At 53.5% G+C, this 19,420-nt stretch overlaps 1 protein-coding gene across 1 annotated transcript in view; it reads right to left on the bottom strand.

The window, feature by feature from the left end:
• Positions 1-3,710, bottom strand: part of EXTL3 (exostosin like glycosyltransferase 3) — a 193,374-nt gene extending 189,664 nt beyond the window's left edge. The window contains exon 1 of the mRNA XM_059728399.1: positions 3,607-3,710. The gene's annotated coding sequence lies outside the window, so the exon portion shown is untranslated. The remainder of the gene's footprint in view (positions 1-3,606) is intronic.
• Positions 3,711-19,420: the final 15,710 nt, after the last annotated feature.

Below are 19,420 nucleotides of genomic sequence, written 5' to 3'. Positions count from 1 at the left end.
ATGTGCTGCAACGTTGAGGAAGATATTAAAAAGTCTTTACAATTTTAGCAGACAGAAGAGCGGTTTCGTGCCGAGAGTGACAGCACTGATCTGCTCCTACTCGTGGATGCTTGTGGTCCATCCCTTCTGCTCAGGAACAGGAGGCCTGGCTGCACGGACTGGATTGAAGGCCTGGAGCCGTGGGGTTTACGTACCAATTCCCCGACCCTTCCCACATGCATTTCCCTGCACATCTTCGAAGCACTGCTCTTACAAATCCCTGGCCAGCCTGCAACTCTGCGTGCATCAACCTGTCCCTCGCTCGGAGCCTGGTTGTGAAAGCAGGGGCAGGGCTCAGCTCTTCACCTGCCCCAAGCCAACACTCGAGATGAATAGAAATTTGCTACCATAGCTGTGCTGCAGCAGCAGCGCTTAGCAGGCCTGGAGCAAAAAAAAACAACCCACACACGCCAAACAGCCTGCAAGCTGAAGAAATAAAACAGACCGAGACCGACGTGAGCAAACAGCAAGGTTTAACCTGGGTCATGTTAGTTCCAGGGTGTCACTTAACAGTGTTTAAACAAAATTAAAACACATCTAAATAGAGGCACGCCTGACTGCAGCAACGTGTAGGTAAATACCCCAGCTAGCTAGCTTAAAGCTAGCGAGATACCCACAGCATTTCCTCTGCTTCTGGAGCAGAGCTGGCCATTGGTAACCCTGTCAAGTCATTTCAATCTAGCTTCGGAGCGCCCACCTCAAGTCACGAGATTGCAGCGCAGACGGATCCAGAGGAATCGCTGCAACGGGCAGAAGTACAAGTCTCCGGGCCTGGACGGGCAATGCGTTTACAGCATGGTTGTCTGCAAGGTCAGGGATGAAAATAACGCCGGGGTCTACAGCAGACGGGTGAGCAGCTACTCAAAAGGCAGCTGCTCGCAGGAGGCGCTCCTACAGACCTCCGTGGAAGGGGAAGGGAAGACAGCCCACTTGCACTGCACCCATGGCCATGCCAGGATGGAAGTAGATGGAGGACACCCACACCGGTGCAGTTTTACCCCAATAGACAGCTGGCTTAAGCTACACCAGTGTAGGTTACACCAGCAAATCCTGGTGGAAGGGCCACTTCCACCAGTGTAAATGGGTCTGATCAGCCCCGTGCCAGAGTGGAGCAGTTCTCACACCATCCATGCCCCTGCCAACAGGAGACCGTCGTGAGAGGTTGTGGGGCATTTCTTCACCTTCTTGGATGACTGCAGGGTGACGTGAATGGTCACAACCCCCCAGCTACAGCGTTCCTCATCTCGGGGATGGAGAAACGAATGCACCCAGAGGATAAGGGACGTGCCCCAGGCCACAGGGGGAATTGGTGGCAAGGCCAACTCAAAGGGGTTGCATCTCCCAGCCCTGCACTCAGCGTGCTCCAAGGTCCAGCCAAGAGACAGGGAAAGCCTGGCTTTCACAAGGGGAAAAAAAACACCTCAATTCCCAAGGACGCCGTTCCGACGGCCGCTCAGTCTCCGTGTTATCAAGCTCAGGCTGGGATGTACTTCAGCACCGGGGCAATCCCACTGAAGCCAATTAGAGCTGGGACAAAGAGAGACGGTTTCCCTATCACTGGCTAAATTCAGGAAGCAGCAGAGCCGTCCTCGCTTGCCCCAGCAGGCGATTTCACGCTGCCCGAGCTCATCCTCCATTCCCGAGCTGTGCCCCTCGCCCTCGGCCGTGCTGGGAAGCGCAGGAGCTGCACCCGAGGCCCGTGTCCATCTCGGACCTGGCGATGGAGGGTAAACGGCACCTTGCCCCAGGCTCAGGGCAAGCCCCAGCCCTCCACCTCGCTCCCCCGGCTGGCAGAGCAAACTCCTGCTAGGTTACAACTCCCAGAACAACACCAGCCCCGGGGCAGAGCGCTGGAAGCGAGGGACCTGGGTGCTCTGCTAATCACCCCCCTAGCCCGCTCCTGCCCACCTTTCAAGGAGGCTTTCAGATGCTCACCAGAAAGGCTCAGAAAAAAAAAGAGCAACTTGCTGGCATTTTATTGCAAGCCGAGAGACCGATGCAGCAAGAGCCCCTGCTCCCCGGGCCAGGCTTTGTGCCCGCGGGTCTCTCCCCCAGAGACACCAACACCATTTCTAAGGAATCAATTATATCCTGAACACGGTTTTTCACGAGGAAGAAAAAGAGCAGCCACCTGAAGAATTTCTTTGAGAAGCTTCATTTGAAAAACCGGGGCGATTTGTATTGCAAAGCCCATTGCACCTTGACGTGCCAAGCCGTGTCCACGCTACGAGAGAGAAGACACCGACACGCGACGCAAGGCGCCGTCTCCCTCTCAGCCCCCCGCAGCTCTGTCGGGCTCCGATTCCTGCCAACACCCGGAGGAATATTTCACGCACCTCGCAGGGCTGCCCGAAAGCACTAGCACCGGGAGAGGTGCCAGCGCACCCCAGGTTTTGCACAGATGTAGGATTTTATCACGATTCGGACAGGGCTGATCCTGCCTCAGGATGTCGCCTCTGGAGGTCCCTCCCTGGCCCACCTGCCCCAAGCGGGGAGCTGTTGTGTAGGAGCTCTCTGCACCACCCCACAGAACTCAATTTGGGGCAAAAAAAACCCCCAAAAAGTGGTGGTAACTATTTCACTCCCGCAGCAGACCAGAGCAAGACAGGCTGAAGACCCACCCTGACTTCCCCCCATGTCCTTTTTTGCCGACCAAAAGCTGCACTTATTACTCGAAAACCTTCAACAAATTCGAGCAGCCCCCACAACGGAGACCGCAGGGCGAAGGCGTGCGCTTGCACGCGTGAGCCGATCGCACCCGATCGCTTGGGATGGCATTAAAACCGGAGTCACCCCGATGCCAGAGACGGCAGGCGCAGACCCCGCAGCCGGAGCCGGGCACGGAGCAAAGACGGGTCATCGCCACGTAGCTCCGTGTTAGAAAGAGAGCTCCCCTTTCCCCCTCCAGACACAAAGGCCCGAATGCAAAGCACGGAGCACATACGACCCAGGCCAAACCCGGGAAATAGCGGCGTCTATTTGAGACCGTTTCCCAAAACACGAGTCAAACCGAGGCCAGAACGAGAGGCTGCGGGGGGTGCAAAGCTGCATCCACACGAGGTCCGGGCTCACTCCCGTCCCTCCACCCCGACTCCGCTTTCCCTTCGTTCCCAAGTGATGCCACGCAAACCGGCAGAGACCCACCGAGCGGGGTCGGGCTGCGAACCCACCAGGCGGGAGAGCATCTCGGTCTGGTCCCCGACACGCGACAACATTGCCACGTCCCAGTTTGTTATAAGGGGGGGGGTAGGACCGCTTGCCCCGCATCCCCCGTCTCCGACCTGCAGCCCGGGCACCTCGGGGGCAGCCGCGCCCCGCCGTCACCCTTCTTCTGCACCGGGACAAGCGACCTTTACAGGCAGCGCCGCTCCTGCGCTCCCCGGGGAGCGCTGCACCGGGCAGGGGTCGCCCAGCAGCGGCCAGACCCCATCCTGGGGGGGTCTCTGGCCAGGGCAGCCCCTCTCCCTCGGGCAGGGACCCCCCTGCCCCCTGCAAACCCCGGCTCCCACCGACCTCCCTGCATGCAACCCGACCCATTGCATTGCATTGCATTGCATCCCATCCCACCTGCAGCGCAGCGCAGCGCAGCGCAGCCCGGCCTGGCTCCTGCTCCGGCTGCGGCTCCAGCCCGGCCCGCGCGGCGCGGCGCGGCACGGGGAAAGCGGCGCCCGCGGCAGCGGCAGCGCCGGGTTAAATGCCGTGTGCCCGGCCCGCGCGGGGCATTGTGGGAGGCGGCGGCGGCCGCGGGCGCGGGGCGCCCCCTGGTGGCTGCTCTGCTGCTCTGCTATCTGCTCCCATGCCCGTGCTGCCGCTCTGCTGCCTGCTTCCTTGTCCCTATGTGTCTTGCCCGTGCTGCCGCTCTGCTGCCTGCTTCCTCGACCCTATGTGTCTTGCCCGTGCTGCCGCTCTGCTTTCATATGTGCTACTGCTCAGCTTTCTGCTCCCTGTCCTCTTGGGGACTCGTGCGTCCCCTGAGCCGCCTGAACAAGCGCTCCCTTGCGCGCGCTGGCAGCGAGGCCCCTAAGTCCAGCGTAACTGCTCAGCACCCGACCTAGACTTTTAGTATGGGGTCCCCCTTCGCCAGAGATAATGATAAATAATCATTTTTAAATGACCATTTTCAGGTCCCCTTTTTGTCCGGGCCCGGTTCGCCCATGCCTGCGTCCAGCCGTGGCAGCCGAACGCGCTGGCTCTCAGCAGAAATGGGGCAGGGGATATCTAGGACCGGGGCAGCTGCCTCGTATTCGGTGTAAGGCACGCCACGCCGGCCTGGCCCGGAGCCGGATGCCGCCGTCGACCGGGGTGCAGGCACGCGGCACGACTGCTCCGTCGGGGGACTGTGGGTCGTGCTCCCGGGGGTGCAGGCACGTGGACCGTGCTGCTTGCGGCGAAGGACGAGTGGAGCAGACTGTTCTCTGTTGCAAAGTCACTCCTGAGAAAACCCCAAGTAAAATCCCTCCGGAAGGAGTCACTCGGGGCTGCGCCTTTCGCCGTGTCCCCGTGCTGAAGCTAAGCAGCGTGAGGCCAGCTCGCACCTGGGTGGGTGACTGTGACGGGACTGGTGCTCCAGCTCTCCTGCACCCGTGTCCTGCCTGGTGGAATAACTGCTGTGGCCTGCCCTGGGCCAGGGTGGCGAGAGTGAGGGCACCCTTCTTTTGGACCGACCCTCGCTTGCATCTATTAGCAGTGCCCTGGCACTTCTTGCAAGAGCAAAGAGAGTCCTGATCAGGGTCCAAGTGGGGCGACTGCCTTTCCTCCCCTGCAGCTTCTCTAGGTGCTGTATTTCCACTCCCGTCCTCCCCGGCCCGGTGGGGTAGGAGTCTTTTCCTCCATGCTCTTACAATGCACTGTCCCCCCAGACGCCGAGGGAGAAGCAATGCCCACAGTGTGGTAAAAGCAAAAGGGCCTGATCCTGAGGGCTCCTGAGCAGGTTCGACTCCCACCGGAGCCCACAGGAGTGGCAGGTGCCCAGCACCGGTCAGGACAGAGGAAAAGGTACAGGGCCCATCAGCACTGGGGAGGCCGCATCTGGAGCCCTGTGTCCAGTTTTGGGTCTCCCACTGCAGAAAGGATGTGGACACGTTGGAGAGAGTCCAGCGGAGGGCAATTAAAATGGTTGTGGGGCTGGAGGGACAGGACTGGTGAGGAGAGGCTGAGGGAACTGGGCTGATTTAGTCTGGAGAAGGGAAAACCGAGGGGGATTGAATAGCAGCCTTCACCTCCCTGCAGGGGGGCTGCAAAGAGGATGGAGCTGGGCTGTTCTCAGTGGGGGCAGATGATGAACAAGGAGCAATGGGCTCAAGCTGCAGCAAGGGAAGCTGAGGTTGGATATTAGGAAAGAATTTCTCACTAGGAGGGTGGTGAAACACTGGAACAGGTCACACAGACAGGTGGGGGAGTCTCCATCCTTGTAGGTTTTGAAGACCCGGGTAGACAAAGCCTTGGCTGGGATGATGCAGTTGGGGCAGGTCCTGCTTGGAGCAGGGGGTTGGACTAGATGTGGCCTCCTGAGGTCCCTTCCAACCCTCATTTCTTATGACTCTATAAATTATAGACCAATCAGTCTGACTTCAATGGCTGGGAAGTTATGGGACCAAATCATTAAAAACATTGCAAACGTCAGGAGGAGGAAAGGCTCCCGCCTGGATATGCTAAGAACAAATCGTGCCCAACCCACATAAGTGGTTTCTTTGACAAATCAACTCATTTGGTGGATGAGGGGAATGCAGTGGACATCATAAACCGGGACTTTAGTAAGGCTTAATGCTGATGTACTCCTCATGAGTAAGCTGGACAAACATGAGATGAATAGATTTACTGTTGGGCAGAAACATAAGGGACTGATAACCACAAGCAAAGAGCAACTACAAATGGATCTACATCAGACGGGCCGGCGGGCTCAAGAGCAGGTCAAGAGATGCCTGTTCTGGGTCCTAGGTAGCGTCACGTTTTTAGACACGGGACTCAAGAGCTTCCTGGCCACATTTGCAGACGACGAAAATCTGGAAGGGGCTGCAAACCCTTTGGTGACTAATTGCAAAGAGATCTCGGAGCATGAGAAAACTGTCGTAGAGACGGCGACCTGGCATTTAGCAAAGGCAAAAGCAGGATGCTGCGCCCAGCAGTGGAAACCCAGGTGCACCAGGGCAGAGCGGAAGATAACGGGTGAGGACGTAGCACTGCAGAGGAGCGATGGGATCTTATGATTATATGGGAAAGCCTGCTCTGCAGCTGAGGGACGTAGGCAGGAGAGAGCTCAGCCAAGGCAGAGCGCCTGTGCAGGGTTACGGAGCCAACTGGCAGCTTCCTCCGTGCACAGCACCAGTGCTAACAACAGTTCCCCCATCACCCAATCCACCCGAGTAGGACCAGCCGACTGTGCCGTGGGCACCGGGTAATGCATCAGCTGAGCTGCATGCTCTGCCGTAGGTAGGGATGAAGGAGCGCCAAGGGGAAGAGCAGCCCCTGAGGACGCCGGACACCCACTGCACCCTGCAAGAGGGGAGCTGCCCGTTTGTGCCCGTGGCCCACGGTAGATCCTGCACCAGCTGGAAGCGCGCGTGCAAAGCCAGCACGTTGCACGCTGCTTTTGTGGGCTGTAAGAAGTGGTGTCATCATCTCTTTCCTTCATGCTGGCTCTGCCACCAGGAGGGAAAGGGCAGCCCAGGGGACGAGGCAGCTGGGTAGGGCAGAGGGAAAAAGGAACATGCACCAGGGTAGCGTGGCTGGAGCGGAGAGAAACCTGCTTGTTGGGAAAGGAGGAGAAAGCAAGCTGCTGCCTCATGCTGCCCTGGCTGCCTGCTGCGTCCGCCCACGGTCCGTCTTGCAGCTCACGGGACGTTACTGGGGGGCAAGGACCATCCCCTTGTTCGGTGCTGCTGCAGCGGGGCCCTGGAAACCCAGTCCCCTCCCTTCCAGCATCCGCTCTCTGCCACTGTGCGACACAGGAGCCTGGGCAAGATGGACCCAGGACCTGGCCCAGTGCATGGCAGCTCATATGCCACCGCTGCCCCTTCTACGGGGAGCCCCAGTCAGGTGGCACGGCCAAGTCTCCCGAGGCACGAGCCGGACCAGCCGCCCTGGCTGACGTTGTGCCACCCATGTTACAGGCGCCGGACGTTTTCAAGGCAAGGCACGAATCATCGTCGTTGTCGTCATCCGTGTCGAGGCCTCGAGGCTCCACCTGTGCCGGGGCATTGCTGTACGATGAGCTGCACGCGCAACAGGAGCCGCGAGAGGGATTGTTGTTTCTGCTGCAAAATCCACGGTAACACTTGAAATAATGAGCTCCCTGGGTAGCCTCGTCCACCTGCTTCCACGGTATAAATCGTTGGCTGCAAGAGCAGCTCGCTGACACCGAGCTCCCCTCACGGAGGGGTTACCAGGCTTAATTAACGAACGCAGGCAAAGTGCTTTGAAAGGCTTGGATCAGAGGCTCCCTGCAAGTGTGGGCTGCATCAATTGCTAAGTGACTCCAGCATGAGCTGCAAGGAAGCCGGGTTTGATCCTTTACCGCAGGCGGGTCCTTTGTCTCTCTCGCTGTGCAACGGGGGACAGCTCCTGTTTTCTCCCACTATTTATTTTGGGGCCATCTCTTTCTGACTATCGGTGCAGTCCCCAGCACGCTGGATCAGAGTTTGGTGCTACTGCAATGCAAAGAAATGCCAGGCAACCCGGTGAACAGGGCAATGAGACGCGATGGATCTGGAGGCCAGCATGAGAGGGTGTCTTCCTCTTGCACCTCGTTTGGGGGCTGCCTCTGCATCAGAGAGACAACCGGCCTGAGTACGGCATTACAGGAGGGTACAACGCTCCTCGTCTCTTCAGCGACAGCAGGGACGAGTCATTTCTGACGTCCCTGAGCAGGCAGAAGGTCGCGGTCACATTTATACAAGCCTGACAACATAACTCCCTACGCTCCCATGAAGACGGCCCCGCGGAGGGACCCAGCTCAGTTTGACCAACGTGCGCGGGAGTGAATGCGGTCCTGTATCCCTGCTTCACGGACGTTCAAATCCAGACCACGTTGCGCTAGCTAAAGGGATTGTCCGGGATGGTCAAACCCAGTCCCAAAGCAGAACGGCGAGCGCTTCCTAGGAAGACGAGCGCTGTGAAGGAGCATTTCTGAGGAGGGTTTGAATGGCCAGACAGAGAAGGGGAGCGGGTACCTGAAGACGAGGGGATCGTCCTGACTCCAAGAGGCAGTCACAAGGACACAAGGTTTTGTAGGAGGCACACATCTCCAGTGACCTCCCTGCTGTTGCAGAGGATGGTGCGGGTTGCCAGCTCCCAGCACCGCTGCTGAGTGTTGGGAACCTGCTACGGGTGAAATGCCACCTCTTGGCCTGACTTTAGAAATCAGCGGCCGATACCCAACTGTGGGCAGGGTGCAACATCCCTAAAATGACCGGTCACAACACAACTGGTTGATAATTTGGAGACCTTTATGGATGCTCAGTAACAGCAAAGGACAATCTGCAAGCAAGCAAAGGCTCTCACCATACACCGTGCCCCAGGGATGCACACAGGAAGACGGACGTCTGTCCGGCATGGGATTGTCTTCATCAGGTCTCTTGCTTCAATTTGCAGTGGTCTCGCCTGGAGGAAGTTGCCGAGTAATGAACACACCCTCTCTTTGTCCCCCTCAAGGGTTATTATACCTTTAGTCCATTCGTTGGGTACCTAACTGGTGCTCATCCACTGGTGGTCCGGTCCGAGGTGCCTTGTCCAACCAACGGAGGTACTGCCCACGTGCGATTCATGCACCAGTTGTCTGATAAGATGTGATCATACAGTGGGAATCTTTCCATCACTAATTGGGACTTTTAGGTACCACGACAGGTTCATCCGTGCAGCTACACTCTTATCTTTTGAATGCGTGGGAGATGGGATCACTTCTCTGGGCTCGTTAGACACCCTCTTCCACCTTGGGAATATGTGAGAACTGCCTTGTTACAAAGCCGAGCCCTTGCTAGGCCTGAGAACCTGATCTTGCTTTCTAGCATGCTCGTTAGCCACACTTATAGTGAATAATAAGCAGTAAATGAACACTAACATCTAACTAAAAATTTGACATTTTTGCCGCCACCACCCACTCACTATTACATGGTGAGCTGATTCCATCAAGTGCAGGTTTCTGCTCTTTGTGCTTCTCTGAAACCATATAGTTCATTGCTAAGGAGGTCCGCAAGGCCTGTAGAAGGGCAGATATTCATAGCACTTACTTCCATTTGTTATAATCACGTGGCCTCAACCCCTTCAGGGCCCCCACATAAAATGCACAAAGGGGACCTGAGCTAGATTGCAGAAGGGCTGAGCACCTGCAGCAGATACCAGGAAAGACCAGGTAGTAAGACCCTGATGGCCACCCCTCTCCCATCTGTAGTATCCCCTGCAACAGAGTTTTGCTTGAGGATGCCGTCAGCTTGCCATCCAGACATTTATATGGAGGGTGTCTTCTCTTCCCAGAGGCTTCCAGATAGCAAACGAGGAGCCCGCCCTGCCAAGGTAAAGCTATGGCTGCGAAACCAAAGCAGGGAAGTGGAACGACCTCCCCACAGCCATGGAGGGAGTGGACATGTACTGAGCTAGAGGGCAATTATTTCCAAGGAAGCTCCAGGCCCTGGAGATTTTCGAATTGCTCTCTCAGCAAAAGCAAGGTAAGCACAGACTGCACCGTGGTCCAGGCTCGGAGGGCTGGTCAGTGGGCGCTGGTCTTAGAGAGGGGGGAGGCACAGGAGGTAGGGATTTGTCTTGGGGCGTCAGTGAACCCTCAGTAGGACATGAAGAAGACCACCAAGTCCTGGGAGTTGGAGGGGGGCAGCTTTTTATTGCAGAAGGTGGAAGACCCTACATGGGGGCATGGGGGGTGGGCAGCAGGACAAGGACGACGGACCACAGAGGAGCAGACTGGGGAAGTTGAGAGGGCTTGCAGGCAGGGTGTCTGGGGAAGACGATGTGAGAGAGAGCTGGGTGCAGGAGACTGGGCTCTTACTGAAAGGAACGGTCTTAATGCACATCAGCAAATGATCTCCATGGGAAACAGAAAGACAAGAGGCAGCATAAGAGACCGTTACAGTTGCACCGGGTGCTCTTCAGTGACCTGCAAAATCAAAAAGGAATCGTACCAAATCCTAGCTCCGTGCTGCTCCCCAGCACCACAGCCTGCCCTCTCCTCCCCCTGCATGCCCCTCCTGCACTTCTTAAAGCTCTCGGTAACAAACACGCATCCCATTTGTCCTGGGATAAAGCATTTTAAAGTGTGATCATTCAGACATCCATGTCTGGTGCTCCAGGATAAATCCTTCAAAAGTTTCATGGGATAAGAAGGACCAACAGTTTATCCCAGGACATTGCAACGTGCATCTGAAAGGTTGCCCCAGGATTGCATCATTATGGGCACTGGCAGATATGCAGCTCCCTGCTGTAACTCATGGCGCTTTGCAGGAAATGCCACAAGTTACAGCAATCGCTGGGATCCAACAGATGTCTGCACATGCCTCAGGATGACTGTAAAGAAATAGCCCAAGCATGGAAGGATAACATCAGAGAGGCAAAGGTACCAAATGAGGAACAGCTACCAAGAGACAGAAAAGGAAAGACCCTATAAATACCTTCCTAGGTAAGAGAAAGACCAAGGATAGATAGAACAGGCCCATTTCTTAACAGGGAAGGAAAGCAAGTCGGAGATGATGAAGAGAAGGCGGCTTCTTTGCTTCAGTCTCCACACACACACACAAACGAAAGATAAATTATGACCAGATACTCTCCTAAATTAGATGTAAGGACAGGATAGGGGTACAAGCCAGAACCAGAGAAGATCAGATGAAAGAATATTTAAATAAGATAGATGTATTCAAGTCAAGAGGCCTGATGAAATTCACCCCAGGGTGCTTAAGGAATGAACCACTGAGATCTCTGAACTAGTGGAAATTAACTTTGAGAACATATGGAGGGCAAAGGAGGTCCCCAAGGCCTGGAGAAGCGCAGATATCCATATAGCACTTACTTTTAAAAAGGATAAAGGAAGAGAGAGAAAACCTTAGACCAGTCAGCCTAGCTTCATCCCCAGGATAGATCTGCAATAAATTTTTAAACATTCAGTATGTCGATACCTCAAAGATAACGAGGCAATGAAAACAGTCAATATGGGTTTGTCAAGTGCAGCTCATGTCAAAACAATTTAATTTCTTCATATGATCACGTAGCTGGCTTCGTGAGCAGGGGGGAAGCAGTAGATGCAATATATTTTCAATTCGGTGAGGCTTTTGATACTGTCCTGCATGACATTCTCATAAGCTGGGTGATGAAATACAGACTTGATATAATCACAGACAGACAGGTGCATAAGTGACTGAAAAAAATTACAAAGAGCTGTTACCAGCAGTTTGCTGTCAAACTAGAGGACATCTCACGTGAGACCCCCCCAGGGCTCTGCCCTGGGCCTAGGAATATTTAGTATTTTTAACCAGTCACTGAACCAGCAGAGAATCACAGAATCGGAGAATCGGAGAAAATGCGGGTTGAAGGGACCTCAGGAGGTCACATCTAGTCCAACCCCCTGCTCCAAGCAGGACCAGCCCCAACTACATCATCCCAGCCAAGGCTTGGTCTACCCAGGTCTTCAAACCCTCCAAGGATGGAGAGCCCACCACCGCTCTGGGGAGCCTGCTCTAGTGTTTTATTACCCTCATAGTGGGAGAGTTTTTTCCTAATATCCAACCTAAAGCTCCCTTGCTGCAACCAGAGACCATTGCTCCTTGTTCTGTCATCTGTTGTGAGATCATGCTAGTTTAGACTTGGCTTCGGTGAGTGACGAGGACATTACAGATGGCCAATCAAGGAAAATAAACTCGGATTGGGGGTCTTGGGTTGATTCGGTTTGAATGAAATGGAAGAACAAAATAATGGTAGGTCTGTACCTAGGGGTCTTGATTTCAAAAGGGTAAAGTAAGGGAACGTGCTATATTTGTCCAAGGGCAGCCTGAAAGAAAATGACTCCAAGCACAAGTGTGGGAAAAAGTGCTGCCAGGCTGGCAAGCCCAGAATAGATACTGAACGTAAAGCAAAGCTGCGCGTGCGTTGCCATTCACAGATTCGACAACAAGTCACTTTAGACTCTCAAGTGTGCATTCAGCACATTTTATATCTCACCAAACTGATTGGTAAAATCAGCTGGACTCAAGGTCTTGAATGTAGAGGAGGCCTGGAGTTTCTTCAAGTTTAAGGTGCTAGACCTATCCGGAAATTGTATCTCATGCAAAGGGAAAAACATGGAGGAAGGGGCTCCAAACCTAACTGAAAGAACTAACCACCTCAAAAAGACTACCTATGATAAGCGTATGGCCTGCCAGGGATGGAGACAAGGAATAACCCACTAAGAAAGCTGGGTTAGAAGTCAAGGAGTATAGGGAGAGTGAAGATGGCCAAAAGTCAACCTCTCAAAGATTATTAAAACAAAGAGGAAAAGGTCCGTTAGTTATACACAAAAGAAAAGAAAGCAAGAAGCAGAGCTACTATGCAGGGAGGGTGGGGAAGAGATTAATGGTAATCTGGGAATGGCCCCAAAAGTATATGGATACTTCATTTCAGTTTTCAATATGGATGGCAGAAGCCATGGAGGAGAGGGATGGATGGACAATGAGACTAAGAGGATGGAAACAGAAATTATTACAACCAATGTAGAAACAAATTGCATGTGTACCCAGGACATTCACATTGAGCTGGACCAGATGATTTCCAGTTCAGAGTTGGAAAGAAACTATAAGTCTGGTAGAAAATATTTTTTTAAATAAATGTATTAATTCAAAGATGGCACCATGTGATTTGGGAATAGTCAAGACAGTCGCTGTGTTTCAGAAAGGGAAAAAGAGTGATCTGGGCACCTGCACTGCTGGTCTGACCACGTGAGGCTTTAGGGCAAATTTTGAAGGAAAGAATAATTACAGACCTGGAAATGAGCAGAAATCGGATCGAGTGCAAGACTGATTTACCAAAGGTGGATTCTTCTGCCCTAACCCGATACCTTTCGTTGGTAAGAGAACTGGTTTTCTAGGCAAAGGACTTCACTAAAACATTTGACTGAGGGCCAGGAGGGAAACATTTACCATATTTACTCTGGTATCATTTTCCCCCAAAAATCAGATCTCCAAAATTAAGCAGGGAAGCCAACTTCTTTTTGCTGGAATAGAAGCATGGAGACACTGCTGTAACATGGCCACTGTGTGTCTTCCTCTACCAGCCTCAGGGAGGGAGGAGACAGAGTTTACCTTTCAGGGTCACAGCTATAGTGTTAACCCTCTCACCGCCATAGCCACTGCAATCAGGTTTCCTTGCAGGTGTTAAGAGCCAGGGAGGGGGCAGTCTGGCCTAGTAGTTAGGCACCCGAAACTCCGGTTCAGTCAAGGTTGGTTTCCCAGGAGCTTTGGGAGATTGGCTTCCCTGATTGCCTCACTCAGCCCATCTGGGACCAGGGCATGGCTCTGGGCTTGCTACCGCTGGTGCCTGGTGAGACGAATTGCCCTGCCTCCCTGGTGGAGGCTGACTAGGTCTGGAGCTCTGCTCTGGCCTCATTACAGTAGTCAGCACTCAGCCTCAATGGGAAAAAATCTTTTTTTCTACATTTTGCCTTCCCAAAACAAGACACATCTTCTTTGCAGATATGTGATACATGAGAAAATATGGCAGTAGTAGCATGGGGAGTAGTAGAGGAATAGCAAGGCCGGTTGCGGGCTGCCTCAGGGGGAGATGGTAACAGGGAGTGTGGGAGCAGGCTGAAGAGACCTTGCCAGGGGAGCTCCCTGGGGATCAGTTTTGGGATTGTTCCTGTTTGCTGTTTTCAAAACAGGAGGAGTTACGATGAAACCTGCGGTGGACAGGAAGTCGAAGGCATTGCCCAATGCAGAGGAGGACCGGGATATCCTACAGGAAGGACAAGATGACCATGAGAACGGGAACGATAGCAATGGGCTGAAACGGACCATGCAAACTGAAGCGTGATAACAAAAAAATCTGCTCCGGATTAGCAGCTCCCCTGTTGGAAATGCTTGAAGAGCAGGATGACCTGGGTCCACTAATTGATCCCAAAGCGAGTATGAATGTGACCCACCAAGGCGGGGCAGCCATGAACAGGCAGCTCCTAGGACGCATCAAGAGGGCCATGACATCAAGGCAGGCATGCTTCCGTGCTGATGTGCATGGCCGTGTTGGGACTTCATCTGGAGCACGGTGTCCATGCACCGTGTCCATCCCCTGGCCCTGCACATCTTCAGTACCTAGATGTCAGGCAAAAGGCAGGGCAGCATGACACCTTATAGACTAACTCATTACAGACCACAGAGACTCACTAGTCTTTAACAACCTTTTCAGACTCAGGGCATCCTTCAGAAAATGCCAGCCCTTTGTTGTCACTAGTTTTTTAACTGCAGAAAAATACTAGAGCAATTTTTTTCTGTTGCAAAGAGCTCAGAAAGACCAAAGCAGGGCAGAATGGTTTCAACACTCTGGGTTCCTATTTGAAATCTTGGGGTTTAACATGTGAACGTGCTTGCACGCCTAATGGTGCTAGCTGTGCACACTCTTGAAAGAGTCTCAAGGCACCCTAAGGTGCTTCTACACCCTGGCTGAAACTCACTGGTCTATAGCGCTACACTGCCCTGCCTTCGGCCTGACTTCATGGCTAACACGGCTCATACCTCTCAGCACTTCAATCTGTTAGAGGACGCGCGATTTGGGCTCTACCAGGGAGATCCCTGTACAAATATAGCACACAAAACTGGAAGGAGCGATGTGTCCATTATCAGGGGACAATCTTGCTATTTATCAAGTTTTTATGCAATCGGTTAGCTTAGCTTAGATCCTAAATCCTGTTCCCATGTTAGCTCAGCAGGCAGCAGGGGCCATCTATGCTTGCTGGCTCGGTAGATCATAACTCTGCCTATTGGACTGACCTAGCGAGTCTATTGTGAATGAAAGCACCTTGAAGAGAAATTAAAGTTTGCCATGTGTCCGTACAGCCTTGTTAGATATCAACACAAATCATTTACTAATATCTGTCCCCTCCTCAGGAAAACTGATTCTTTTCTCAGCTAAGTTATTAAGGACTCTGCAATAAGGCTGTGTTTCCATGAACTGTCACAGAGCACCAGAAGACATCTGGAACATAGCAGTCCCTATGAGGGTACGTGTAGGAGGGACATGTATCTAGGACACAGTCGGCAGGGGTCTGAGCCCAGGAACAGGAGCTGCGGGCTCTGTACTTGATCCCAGCTCTAACACTAACTCCCTCTATGACCTTGGGCAGATCAACTTTTCTGCCTCAGCTTTGCAAGCGGGGATCTTATTTCCGCTCTCCCAGAGCTGTTCTGAAGCTCAGGCGATGCAGCCCAGAATAAAGATCAGCTAAGTGCTAATGAGCATTTCTTTTTGAGAGAAGACGCCTCTCCTGGCATCTTACCATCGAGAGAACTTTGACATTGCAATGGCGGTCGAATGTCAAACGCCTGCCCTCCCTGCCGAAGGGAGCGTTCGGACTGTAATAAAGCGTGCTGTTTCCTACCTGCAGGCTAATAAAAAATAATTCAAAGTCACAAAGAATGCGGCTTTGTTCTCTGCTGTGCTAAACCTCACCAGACGCAGCCCCGGGCTCCCGAACTCTTCTGCCCAGGTTGACAGCAGTGGAATCAATAGCTGGTGGTATTTGCATGGGGAGACCCCTTTGTATCTCTGAAATAAAGCTGGGTTATCCAAGCGCCAGGAAATGCCTAGTTAAAGCAAAGACCACGCACGCAGCCTTCCTCTGTAAAACACTTACTGCTGGGGTGGCAGCAGTGTCCCATGAGGGTTTGAGGTAGTGTTGCTCCCTTAATCTTGGAGGTGCCAGCTGGGAAACCAGCCAAGGGGAGATGCCAACAGGGGCATGGCATCTGCATGAGGGCGTCCCCGGGGTGGCCTGCCCTTTTCGGGCCCTGCCAAGGTAGGATTTCAGGCCCAATCAGACACCAATCAAGGTGGGTTCCTCTGAGGGAGACAGGATGGCGAGGGATGTAAGAAGAGGGGACCAGCTGCTTTGCGGGGACCAGTTCAAATCCAACCCAAGTTGCTGAGGCTCATGTGCACATGCCATGGCCTGGTGGCTTTCTCTTCAGCCCAGCCGCAGGGGACTTAAACTGTCATCTCTTTGGGGCAGGAGCTGCCTTTCCATGCATGCACACGGCAAAGGAGCCTTAACCCTGGCATGGGGCCTCCAGCCTGTCCAGCCAGCATTGCAACAGCATTGGCCATCGGTAACCTCGGGAAAGAGCCAAGGGATTGAATGATCCTGAACCATCCTTCCCTTCTGGTCCAGGTGAAGGTGCATCGGCCAGGCCAGTGGGAGTGCAGCCTGCCCCCTCTTTATGCTGTGGGCGCAGAGGGTGCCAGTCTCTGGGGCTGGAAGTGCTCTGGTCAGACCAAGCTATTGGCCTCTGGGCCCTCTTCCTCACTTCTGTCTTCTTCTGTGTCTTTTAGAGACACAGGGCACCAACACAAGTGACTTTTTCTCACGTAACTGGCCCCCCACTTATGAAGTGCTCTACACCTGTGCCCTTACAGACGTGCACGGCTGCAGAGCACTTTAAAAGTGCCTGATCCCATGACAATCTGAACCCTCATTACGTGGAGCATCTTCGTTAACTTGTGTCAACGCATGCTGGGAGCAGGACTCAGCTGACGCAGCCCAGCCCTGCTCCTGGTGCTGTCTACAGAATGAGAGGAAGGGAAGGGAGCTGAAAAAGTTTGATCTGGAGTCCAGCTGGCACTGGAGGGTGGGCTGGTTCACTCTCCAGTGCCAGCTGGGCAAACCCCAGACTGAGCTTCCTCCGCTCCCTTCCCTGCTCCCATTCTGAAGATGGCACCAGGGCTGAGTGGGGTGGCAGGGCACCCCAAACTGCAGCTTGATCCCCCCCCCCCCCCCCGGGACCCAACAACAAACATCTGTTGGATCTGGGGGATTGCTGTAACTCATGACACTTCCTGCAAAGCGCCATGAGTTACAGCAGGGAGGTACATGTCTGCCAGTGCCCATAATGATGTAATCCTGGGACAATCATTCAGATGCATTTTGCAAGGTTCCAGGATACACTATTGGCCCTTCTTATCCCATGAAACTTTTGAAGGATTTATCCTGGAGCACCGGAGATGGATGTCCGAATGATCACACTTTAAAATGGTTTATCCCAGAACAAATGCGATGTCTGTTTGTCACCGAGAGCCTTAAGAAGTGCAGGAGTAGCCTTTTGGTGTGTCCCCTTCCTCCCCTTCAGGGGAGGAAGGGGACACACCAAAAGGCTTCTCAGGGCCTGGGCCCCAGGGATCCCGGTCTGTGAGTCCCAAAGAGCCTCAGGCTGGACTCAAACACTCACATGCATGCATTGTTCGAAATGGTGGATGTACCATGCACATGCCATTCATGCACGAGTCTTTACAGGGGGTCTCTGGAGCAACCCACCAAACCAGCAGAAGCCACTGCCTTTGTGCAACCCAACCGCCTGTAACCGCAGAAGAGCATCAGCAAAGCAGAGCGGCCTGCCCGGGCTCCAGGTGACAAAAGCCGGATCTGTGGCCTGTTGGGAACAGCACTGGGCTCATCTACTTCAAACTATGCCATGCAGGTGGGTGGGAAGGCCAGGGCTCCTGCCAGGTGCCATGTGATCAAGGCCCACAGCTAGGGATGACACACCTAGTGTGGGATAGCTGCTGGGATTTAGCCCCCAAATCCCCAAAGCCAATGTTTGGCCCTGCTTAAAGAGGCACCGATGGAGCTGGACGCCCACTGGTGCCTATCAAGACACCTGCACAGCCTGTCACATAAAGCAGGTAAGAAAGTGGGAAGATTATTACTTACAATAGGATAAGCGGCCAACTCTTTCCTTGGACGTCAGTGGAAGTTGCAGGTGCTCAGTGTCACGATACATGGAGGCCCAGTCTACCTCAAACAGGAGAGGTTTGCTGAAGAAAGCACCTACGGACTACAGAAACAAGCAGGCTTCCACACAGCTCGAGTCCCAGCTTTGTCTTTCCTGTTTACCACGGCAAAGGCCGTCTGGATCTCTCTACGGCACAGAGAAACCTAAGGGCAGAGCAGTGTGCTGCAGATGAAACACCCCACAGGTTTACAAGTGGCGGAAGAGTGGAGGAGCAGACCTGTAAAGTTTGTGGAGAGATTAACATCAATAAATGAATATTAAATAAATTAAATATTAAACCCTGCCGAGTCACTGTGGCTGCATTAACAGTACCCAGTACATTATGCAAGAGAGTTATTAGTAAATGGCATCCCGAAGGGGGAAGTGTGGTGACCTTGATACAATCAGGTACTGATCTCAGAAGGGAAACAGCATACGTTGCCCCCGAGGACGCATCCTTCACTCAGCTGAATGCAAACCGCCTCCTAGGGCTGGGCGGCACTAGGGAGACAAGGTATTTTTTTAATCAGAGGGCGTTTGTACATGCAATGTTTTTTGCCCTTTCTTGCACTGCAACTGCATGACTGTTTGCATGAGCGGGATTTCCGCATACTTCAAAAGTCTTTCTGGTGCATTAAAGTAAAACTCCTTGGACGCAGTGTAGTTTGGCTCACTGGGAATTAAAGAGCCACATCCATGGAGCTTCCCCCATGGAAGCGGTGCAGACAGCCGCTGGTGTCGACAGACATTTCTTCTTGGCGTTTCCTTTGAAATCCATACTCCAGACATCAGTGCCCATCGCCCACCCTCTTGTAACGCACCAGCTCCTGCCAGGACTTTCCAGGAAGATGCCATTTTTCATGCATCCGAGGTCTGTGAAGTCGCTTCTCTGGGCTGTGATCCGACCCCGTGCCACAAAAGCCCAGCTGACAGCAGGCCCAGGATGATTTGCTTTCCATAAGCAGCTTATGGATCGCCGGGCACTCACAGCACGAGGACTGAGAAACCCAGGAAGCCCCAAGCCTGGCTTTGCAGGGTGCAAATTCTCCTGGATGCTTCTCCCTTTGCTCTGGGGGAGTAGGGCCAGGGCCTGAGCCGGTGCAGACTGGCAGAGCTGTACTGAAATCACCAAGCTGGACAAGGCCAGCGTAGCCAAGGCGGACGAGCTGGCCCATCACAATAACCCGAGCCCCGGCCGAGGGGCTGGAGCGGACTTTAAATCTTTCCCATTTCACTTTAATCAGATCATCAATGAAAACATCAGTGGCGCGGGTTCAGATAAAGAGCTCACATGTATTATCCCTGAAGGATTAGCTTTTTTATTTTAATGGATACAGGCGACTGCTTCTCTCTGGCCGTGTCACGCCGTCGTTAGAGGGTTACGGGGCAGGAGAGATGCCCGAGCCGGGACAAAACCAGCCCGAACCCCCTGGCAGGGG

The sequence above is a fragment of the Alligator mississippiensis genome, chromosome 1, assembly GCF_030867095.1.
Source record: "Alligator mississippiensis isolate rAllMis1 chromosome 1, rAllMis1, whole genome shotgun sequence".
Lineage (NCBI taxonomy): Eukaryota > Metazoa > Chordata > Crocodylia > Alligatoridae > Alligator > Alligator mississippiensis.
This window is presented reverse-complemented; position numbering and strand designations above follow the sequence as displayed.